The sequence below is a fragment of the Salmo trutta genome, chromosome 21 (assembly GCF_901001165.1).
Source record: "Salmo trutta chromosome 21, fSalTru1.1, whole genome shotgun sequence".
In the NCBI taxonomy this organism is placed as follows: domain Eukaryota; kingdom Metazoa; phylum Chordata; class Actinopteri; order Salmoniformes; family Salmonidae; genus Salmo; species Salmo trutta.
In genome coordinates this window covers 40,954,886-40,965,506 of record NC_042977.1, presented here as the reverse complement: position 1 = coordinate 40,965,506, position 10,621 = coordinate 40,954,886, and the positions used below count along the sequence as shown (strand labels likewise).

The following is a 10,621-nucleotide window of genomic DNA, read 5'->3' as shown; positions in this document are numbered from 1 at the left end:
TCACAACAATTACATAGATCAGAGGGAACACACAAACACACACATGCTTGTAAAACCATGTTGATGAAGATAGAGATAAACCTCTGAAATAACTATATGATTACACCATAGGGCAAACAGCAGGGCTCTCCTTTGCGAAACGCTTATCGCAGTCCAGCCCATGGTTTCTGGTTATTCTCTTATGAATATGATTGTGTCTCTTTCTCTGCCAGTCTATACAGGACACTTTGCTTCTCAGACAGCAGAGCTTTAGGGGGTCAGCTGCTTGAGTAAATAAAAGCCTCTGTTTGTAACGTTGACCATCTTGGAAAAACTCCACAGCTGCCACAAATTTGTCCTTTATTACATTTCAGGCAGGAAGGGAGGTATTTATGTTTACTGTTCTTCGCTGGAAACGATAAATGACGGCTAAATGAACTCAAGGCATAGTGATAGTCAGGAGGATAAGCCAGTGGATCTATGCAAACAAAAACACTGAGGGAAAAAAACAAGAAGCAAAGGAATGTGTTACAGTATGTCTCGTTGCTGTTGAATAATGAATGCATACAGTACAGCCTTTTGTTTTATCTACAAGACATTTCAATATATGGCTATTTGCATGTTCAAGCCTTTATGCTTTAAGATGCGGTTTCACACACAGATTAAACCTAGTCGTGGACCAAAAAAACCCAGAGATAAATGGTAGAATCTCAGTTGAAAATGATTTATATTCCAGGACTAGGCTTAATCTGTGCCCGGGAAACCAGTCCTATGTATCTGTCCTGGGAAGAATTACCTCAGTTTGAAATGTTCTTTGCGGATTCTCCGATGGCTGATTCTTGTAGGAACCTAAAGGGAGAAAGATGTGAAATAATATGAGCATTTCTGATCAAATCACGCAGTTGTTTTATATTTAAGCACCAATGTTATGGTACATCCAAGCAGGAAGTCTTAAAAACACTTCCCTGAGGGCCAGTCAATGAAAATACAACAGGAAGCGCCACTGGTCTGTCTAGGGTGGTCTGCCGTGGGCGAAACTTTAAAATATATCCGGACAGTATGTTCAATACACTGTATACATCTATTGATAATGACTTACAGACTTACGGACCTACAGTTTGCCTGAAAGAGCCTCACTCAGACATAGTACACAACAAGCAGACATCACATCCTAAAGAAAGGAAATATAAAAACATTGGCCGCTTTTTGGATGTGGTGCTTTTTCTTTTAGTAATAACCTCTTAAATATGCCCAATTACCCAAAACTAGATTTCCAAAAATACATTTAAAAAATAATAACTGCATTGGCTACCCTTTTAGTATTCTCATAAGAGTCTGAAAACTGCTTTTCTGGAGTACCTTGTTACAGCTCCTTAAATATATCCACGTATTATATACTGAACAGTTGCCTTCTTTCTTCTGCACTAGGCCTACTCAGAGTGATTACATGTACTGCGGCCATTAGATACAGTACAGTGGCATAATCGGATGAGAGTGGAGAGAATGGTTCAGTGTGATGGTTGACTACCTAACGAGGGTCTGGCCTTTGTAAACATGTGGTAATGTTATTGCCTGTGGCACACAACATGCAAGACCAGGGCCCTGTTTTAGTTCTATGTACATTTCCTTCCACTATTAGGGCATTTTTTGATCATACAAAAGGGTTAGTCTCTCTATCTAGCTATCTATCGAAGGAAACAGTCTTAGACCGTGTTATATGTCTATAATCACTAACTATAACGGAGGAGGGTCACTGCATTCGTTCCACCGTGTGATTGGCCCTGTGACCTCTGACCTTTTTAACCCTTTGGAATGTTGTGTCGTGCAGGTGCCTGCTTTGTTCCTAGCCCCTCCATGAAAAGCCGCAGATCACCAGCTGAATGTGAATGTCCTCTTACCTGAGACCTCTCTCCAACTCATTCTCCTCAGCAACATGAGGCTCTCTATCAAACAAAACACATCAACAGCTCCCAGAACAGGGCCTGTTCAGTCTTAAGCAGTTACTAAATATGTTTCTTCTTCATTGACTGTGTGTAAGCCAGAGATGTGGATTGATAGATATATTATAGGCAAACCACACACCTGCCTCTTCCCTTATTATAGCCAAACTATCAGACTCTTGGCTCAGGTTAAAAGTAGTGCCATATATAGGGAATAGGGTGACATTTGAGATTTGAATCATTTTAGCACTGAAAACTCAGACATCTGTAGCGTCAGACATCTGTAGAGACCCTGACAGACAACTACTGTTCAGCTATGTTGTTTACATCCACCCAAGGCTGGCCAGAGGAAATGAAGGAATTCATGATGTTATAGAAGAGGGCCAGAAGAGAGAGGTCTCTAGGTTCAGGTTGTCTCAGGACTGAAGGTTGTCTGTGATCATAAAAGACTCCTGTGGATGACCCTCCCCAAAGGTTACTGTAATACACACACACACACACACACACACACACACACACACACACACACACACACACACACACACACACACACACACACACACACACACACACACACACTGGAACAACTGTAGTAATGTCTGGCTGCTAAGACTGGGATGTCATGTTATTTTGTATTACATCTGATACTCTACTGGATCATGTATATGACTCCGACACTAACAAACACTTCAATTGGCTGTTTGGCTGATGATTAGTCTTTTCTACATGTAAATTGAGATGTAGGCCTAAATGATTTTCTACTTTCAACCTCCTTTGCGACATTATGGATATTGATGTGCTATACAAAGCTGTTGATAATGATTCTCTTAGCTGAGGGAGTAACCAGACCGTTACGTACACAGTGTTATTTCCCAGTCTCTCTCACCACTAACTCACCACTAACAACCACAAGACAACAAAACAATAGCAAGGGCTCACTGCGGAGAATCTCCAGTAAAGGACTGAACATCTGACGCAGGAACCCCAAATGCTCATGATTATCCGGGGCATCTGCTTTGTGCCCAACAGAAAACCAGACAGAATTTCATCTAGCATTCTAAAGGCTAAATGCTACGTACGATTATTTCACTCTCTATCTATCACACGCACACGCACACACGCACGCACGCACACACACACACACGCACACACACACACACACACACACACACACATGCACACACATACATGCACACACACGCACACACACACACACACACACGGGACACAAACACAAACAAGGCTTGTTAAATGGGGAAGCGGGAAAGGGGCCATTTGTTCTACAAGCTCTACAAGGAGGCTGCCATTGTTCTACAAGCTCTACAAGGAGGCTGCCATTGTTCTACAAGCTCTACAAGGAGGCTGCCATTGTTCTACAAGCTCTACAAGGAGGCTGCCATTGTTCTACAAGCTCTACAAGGAGGCTGCCATTGTTCTACAAGCTCTACAAGGAGGCTGCCATTGTTCTACAAGCTCTACAAGGAGGCTGCCATTGTTCTACAAGCTCTACAAGGAGGCTGCCATTGTTCTACAAGCTCTACAAGGAGGCTGCCATTGTTCTACAAGCTCTACAAGGAGGCTGCCATTGTTCTACAAGCTCTACAAGGAGGCTGCCATTGTTCTACAAGCTCTACAAGGAGGCTGCCATTGTAAAAAGGATGCAAGGCCCCGTTTCCTTTTATCCTTCTCCTCAATCCCTTTGTCTGGAAGAGGATGGAAGAACCGTGGGCCGCCGCGCTACGCTGGTCAAAGCCCCAGGAACTATTACCCCTACCAGCACAATGGACGTAAATAACAGCAGGAGAGGAACGAGGGAAAGGTGTGTGTGTGGGGGGGGGGGGGGGAGAGAGAGCTGGAGAGGGAGGAGCTTGTGAAATAAAATCTGTTATTAAATCTAAAATGTATGTTAGGAGGAAAGGTTAGGTGAGAGAGAGAGAGAGAGAGAGAGAGAGAGAGAGAGAGAGAGAGAGAGAGAGAGACGTTTTATTCCATGTAAACCATGTGTCCATGTAGTCAGTATGGAGTGACAACGAATGCTACAGGAGCTTCAGATTCAGGAATATGGCCAGCTGTATTTTAAAGAATTTCTTAATGTAAAGAAAAGCATTTTGTGTTGTTTATGAATGCCCAAAGTACCTTTTTTCACAGTAGAAATGCACCCTTCTTGACCAAAGTAATATCTCTCTCTCTTTCTCTCAGACACACCCACACACACGTACTCTCTCTCTAGTTATGAGTGTCACTGAGGACATTGAGAGTGAAAGAAGGGAGTCAAATGTTTTTCTTCTTTCGTTTCTACACTCACTTTCCTGGCAGCTCAGCAGCACCAGAGGGGTTTGTGAAACTAGGAGGGGCGAGGCTCCTCCCTCAACCACCAACTGAATGTAAAGCTTTACAGTGTATAACTTACAGCCAGCTATGTCTTGGCTACGATACTGTAACACCTCATAAAGTAACATACAGACGGAGCTATGCAGTAAGGAAAATGAGAGACAAATAAGGACGAAAGGGACGAATGGGGGTGAATGGAGGTGAATGGGGGTGAATGGGGGTGAATGGAGGTGAATGGGGGTGAATGGGGGGGAATGGGGGTGAATGGGGGCATACAAGATAGTTCTATTACTGGAATGAGACCAATAGGATCTATAAGCTTACTGCTTAACAGAATCACAGAAGGTCTAGGACTATAAAAATGTCCAAATATGTAGACATATGGAGTATCACTTGATTTGATAGACAAAAGGCTTTCAAACTGATCCAGACGGGATATTCAATATATCCATTAAGCTGCTAATATACTTCGTATAAGTGTACAGGGAGAATTAGGGCAAGTGACTTAACAAGGACTAAAATGCCACCTAAAAGGTTCTAGAGTTCATTTCACAGCAGACAGAACCGCTCCTGTCTTCTGGTTCCCCCCTCTACTCCAGCAGGAAGCGAGGACCCAAGTTTATTTTTGAATCTTCCACAAAGAATGCCTGTCATTTCCTGCCGTTCCTGCTTCCATATGCAACCCCCAGTTTCTTTTGGAACAATGGGAGAGATTCCAAAACTTCCAAAAGGAATTTTCCCCAATGCTGACAGTATGGTATAGACTCTGATTCCATAATGCATTATAATAGTCAATACTGACAGGGTTTGTAGCTGGCCCATTTTAATTCAGACATTTCCTCAGAGATGCTTGTCTGGTAACTTTAAAGACAGCACGAGGAGGGGATACTCATTCATTATTAAATGAATGAGTATCCTGCGGAGATGATGATGGTAAAGACAGAAACACAGGCCTGCCTTGAATCTCCATGTCCTAACCAATCAGCAGCTCTATGTTCCTTTATTTTACAAGCTGCACATTGGTGGCTCAAGTTTGCTGTGAAAATAACTCTCTATCATTCCACCATTTTGCCTCTACTGCATTCCTGCTATCTGTTTTTGATTAATTAACCAGACTTGTCGTGTCCATCAGTTCATTCAGTGTTATAGAGTACACCATAAGGTGTCAAGGGGAATGAAAGGTGACTCTCACACACTGCCTCATTTTTAGAGTGCAGATGCTTTTAGAAACAACTTAGCCACTCGAATTCCACCAGGTGAGAGGTGAGAGAGGTGAGGGGTCGTGAGGTGAGAGGGTCTGTGGGGTCAGTGTGTGTGTGTGTGGGGGGGGGGTAATTTGGTGGGGGAGTTACCTTTAACCTCCTTATGATGGGTCACCGGGCCCTGGGGAATAGCCAGGTCTTACCTGTTATACGGGTCATCTGTCAAATCAATTTAGGAGGCTCTCACGCGCACGCACGCACGCACGCACAGAGTTTGAAAGTGAGTAACTGACTTCATTCTCCAGTTATGTGAGATATTCCATTTTCATACTGACCTTGACTGCTTTACAACAAAGGGTCAAAGGTACCAAAGGTCAAAGGCCACAATCTAACCAATCCGCTCCTGGGAACTGGAGCGATGACACAGGAGGGACACCTGGCTAGCTGTAGGGGTAGACCTGAAAGTGACCTCAGTCCATTGGCTAAACAAGAGGTAATAGTTCAGAGGTGACTCAGTAATCTATACTGAGGAGAAGGCTAAAGCCCAGGGCACAGTGCAGAGCTTCTTTCATTACCTCATTCATTTAACCCTTACCCCCCTTTAAACATTCCAACTACTATTAGTCATGTTAGGCCTCAGATAGAGAGGGCTGTGAAGTTATAAAATAATAATAATTTGATAGATTCATTCCGTGGTTGACTTTTATACAATAGTTATAGCATCCATCTCTGGTACTGAAATATCTCATTTTTTAATACTCGATATACTCTCCCTGTTTCACTCTAGAGGGATGGTGCAAATACATAAAGGATGAGACCAGCAGCTCATTGCCTCTGGCTGCTTCAATGCTGGAGGTAGAGACGAGTACAGTACATTATTCTCCATGGAGCTTCCTGTTGTTTTTCTATCTCATCCAGATGACAGGTGACTAGGTGACGATGGATGACAAATTTGATCATATGTTTAAATTATTTGGTTTGGGGTAGAAAGCCCAACGAGGAGGAAGTGTGCGTTTCATATCCTTCCTCTTCCTGTGGACAGACGCCCCGGCACGTGGGGTAAGGAGGGGGATGTCTTCAATCATGTGATCATGTGCTGGTGAAGCAATTGATGACTAGCATGATCACGTTAGCAAATTAAAACTGCACTGAAAGTATATAAGGCTTCAGGAAATTTATGACCAAAAAATATATATGTTTTTCAAGATATAATTAATTCATCTATGTAGTTCAGTTGTTTTGATGTGATTCTATCCAAAAATAAATACATGGCGGTGATCTGGATAAGGATGTAATTTTCCTACAAATAAAAGGGATTATATTCATTCTGAATATTCAGTGACAGTTTGATGGACTGTCTCAGCCTGTCAAATTCCCTCAGTTCTCTACTCTTGCTGTTGTGACTAGAGAATGCCCATTCCAGTTCTGTACTGTTGTGACTAGAGAAGGCCCATTCCAGTTCTGTACTGTTGTGACTAGAGAATGCCCATTCCAGTTCTGTACTGTTGTGACTAGAGAATGCCTATTCCAGTTCTGTACTGTTGTGACTAGAGAATGCCTATTCCAGTTCTCTACTGTTGTGACTAGAGAATGCCCATTCCAGTTCTGTATTGTTGTGACTAGAGAATGCCTATTCCAGTTCTCTACTGTTGCGACTAGAGAAGGCCCATTCCAGTTCTGTACTGTTGTGACTAGAGAATGCCCATTCCAGTTCTGTACTGTTGCGACTAGAGAAGGCCTATTCCAGTTCTCTACTGTTGCGACTAGAGAATGCCTATTCCAGTTCTCTACTGTTGCGACTAGAGAATGCCTATTCCAGTTCTCTACTGTTGTGACTAGAGAATGCCCATTCCAGGTTTGTACTGTTGTGACTAGAGAAGGCCCATTCCAGTTCTGTACTGTTGTGACTAGAGAAGGCCCATTCCAGTTCTGTACTGTTGTGACTAGAGAAGGCCCATTCCAGTTCTGTACTGTTGCGACTAGAGAAGGCCCATTCCAGTTCTGTATTGTTGTGACTAGAGAATGCCTATTCCAGGTTTGTACTGTTGCGACTAGAGAATGCCCATTCCAGTTCTCTACTGTTGCGACTAGAGAATGCCTATTCCAGTTCTCTACTGTTGTGACTAGAGAAGGCCCATTCCAGTTCTGTACTGTTGTGACTAGAGAATGCCTATTCCAGTTCTCTACTGTTGTGACTAGAGAAGGCCCATTCCAGTTCTGTACTGTTGTGACTAGAGAATGCCTATTCCAGGTATCTACTGTTGTGACTAGAGAATGCCTATTCCAGTTCTCTACTTTTGCGACTAGAGAATGCCCATTCCAACCCAGCACACATACTGGGCCTATATACTGTGCACTCCCTCCAGTGAGAAGAAATGATGTTGATCCATCGTTTGCCACAGGTGGAAGAGATAAGCTAGAACACATCTGCCTCCCCACCTCTTCAGGAGAAAGACATGGTGGGGTTATTTCATCCAAATTTCAAATGTAAACCTTTTATATAAAATATCCTGCCTGTTTAAAACCATTTCCTCCCAAAGCAAAGCTACTTCCCCCTCATGTTGGCAGATCCACAGACACTCACTCACTCACACACACACACACACACGCACACACACACTCCTCCTCTACATCTTGAATGATTAGCATGTCCTGCTCTGTCGTTCCTGGGCAGACAACAGAGGACGCTAAAATGAATTAAGTGTAATTTAGCCCTGTGAGGAGAGCCTAAATCCTAATGACCATAATACCACCACCACCACTGGACGTAGTAATAGACAGCATTTGTGTACTATGCTTACCTACTGCTAAAAATACTCCATAATTGTCATTATTTGTAGCATGCTGTCATCAATAGAATAGCCATTACAACTAAAAAAAAAGATATTGGCTTGCGTGAATTTGTTCATAAAAGTGTGGGCACTCTGTGCAAACATTCTTCACATTACAGGATCTTGCTACCACGAAGCATCTCCAGATGGCAAAAGAATTTATGAAGATTGCCTCATTAACCTTAAGGCACTTTGGGGCTTGGCACTGTGAATGCAGGCAGAGAGAGAGTGAGAGATAAAGAGAGAGAGGAGCCTCAGCATCAAGCATGGTAGGCAGTGGAGTAGTCTGGAGCCAGGGGGTTTCAGATAGAAAATGCATCTAAATATTTCATTTGAGTCCAGATTTATAGCTTAAAATTCACATTTCTGAGACATTCATGGATTGGAAAGTATTTCTATAACATTTACATAAAAGGCAATTTCTTCATTTTAAAGCGATTTACAGACAGATGTTAACAGAACGGTAGCCTAATAACCCGTAGCATATCAGTTAAAATCCCGCAATTAGTGCGCAACATGGGTCCTATCTGTCCTCCAATCTCAAAAACTTCAGGGGACAAGCTCTCCCCCTTGTGAGTGAGCAATTTGTCAACTGCAATCATTCATGACAGTCTTATGCTACCCGAAGGCTCTTCTTTGATTTGATATAACTCTAAACACATGATTTTATATGAGGACCTGACTGAGTCTGCGCAGGTGTGCCCGCAGCGCCACCGTTCCGCGCCCTGTTCCGTTGACAACTCGACGCGCCAGCTAGAGAACATTGCGTGCGGAGCTGTGACTGTGCGGTAACGGGGGGAGGGGGACGCGGTAGACACTGCTTTCAGACACACCGAGGGAGGAAGGCTCTGTTGATCGTTAGTCTGGGATTCAGGTGTCTCTCTCCTCGACTCGGCTGGGCTGTGGTTGGTCGGGGGAGGTGTACTGACATAAACAAAGATGGTGTAAACCCCATTGTCCAGACCATGAGGCTCTGTTTAGGTTTGCTTCATTATATCCCTGATAAACTCTAGTTTAGGTTATGGATGTTATGGCTACTTTAAATCCAATGCCCATTGTGCCAGACAGGTTTAATCTGACTGGTTCCAGGGTTCACACCCTGATTCAAATGCTGCGGTTTCTCCTGCAATTGCAACCCGTACTTTGAGACGAAAAAATATAGAAACAAAGGTTGATGTTCAAATGCATTGATTTCTTGGATTATATTCAACCCAAACAAAAAGAGAAAAACTTTCACATATAGGCCTATAGGCTGATCCGGAACTTTCCGTAAAAATTGCATTGGTCGATGTACGCAGATATGCCAGAAATAATCTTTACACAATATGCTAGATAGTGAACAATTATTCTAACATTTAGACTAGGTAGCATAGGCTCCATACTCTCAGAAAAACACATTTTCTTTAGGCAGGTTGGAAGGATTCACGTGCGCTGATGTAATTTAGAGATGTTCTTTACAGCCACCAATAATAGGAGCTCGAGCGTGCCGATCCCGGGCGGGCGGAAACGCGCCCTTCTTGAGTTTAGCGCACTTATTAATTTATTAAAGGAAGTGCTAAACCAACGAGTTTCCCCACTGGTTAACGGTTAAATCATATCAACGGATAGTTTAATTGTATTGATACTAATTTTCTCTCAATACAATTGTAGTCTAATTCAAAGAAGGTGAGCAAACCCAAACTATTCAGCATCCATGGTAAACAATAGCATACATTGGGTTATATTATTTTGGGGGTTTATAAACAAATATAAAATATGCTACATCATTTGGAATATGTTTTTCCTTTTCTGTTTCAATCGAAACATGCATATTAATTTCCTTGAAAATAAACAAAAACGGAATAATTTAGGCACCAAATAAATTATTGCTATACTTACGAATCACTTCCATTCCTGCAAAGAGGCAGGATTAAAGCTCCTATTAAAAAAACGGTGTTATTTGATAATGAGCATCGATTTTTCAACTGTAGACGGAATCCTTGAAGACTGCCACAGTGGCATTCTCACCGCAACCCATCGCGTTGAATCTCTCTGTGCTGCCCACGTCTGAATCGAAGTCCACCCCATCTGTTGAGACAAGAGGGAGGGAATTCAGGTCACATGGTACACTAGCACTGTCCTGGTTGGCTAGAACACTATAGTGGGATGAAATGTCTGGTGTTCATTGGACGAGCGAGGTGGGAAGGAGGAGGAAGAGGGGGGGGGGGGGGGGGCACATAGTGGATAAATAATTCGTGGAGAAAAATGGGGTGGGGTAATGAAGATATATTGATAGAATGGAAACATATAATGTAGAATATATGATACATTGATAGAATGGAAACATAGAATGTAGAAT

At 42.8% G+C, this 10,621-nt stretch overlaps 1 long non-coding RNA gene across 1 annotated transcript; it reads right to left on the bottom strand.

Moving 5' to 3' along the window:
- Positions 1–206: 206 nt before the first annotated feature.
- Positions 207–10,304, bottom strand: LOC115157448 (uncharacterized). Its single transcript, XR_003868456.1, has 3 exons — positions 10,162–10,304; positions 776–828; positions 207–474 (listed from the first exon to the last, which is right to left on the bottom strand). It is a non-coding gene; the product is annotated as an uncharacterized LOC115157448 (long non-coding RNA).
- Positions 10,305–10,621: the final 317 nt, after the last annotated feature.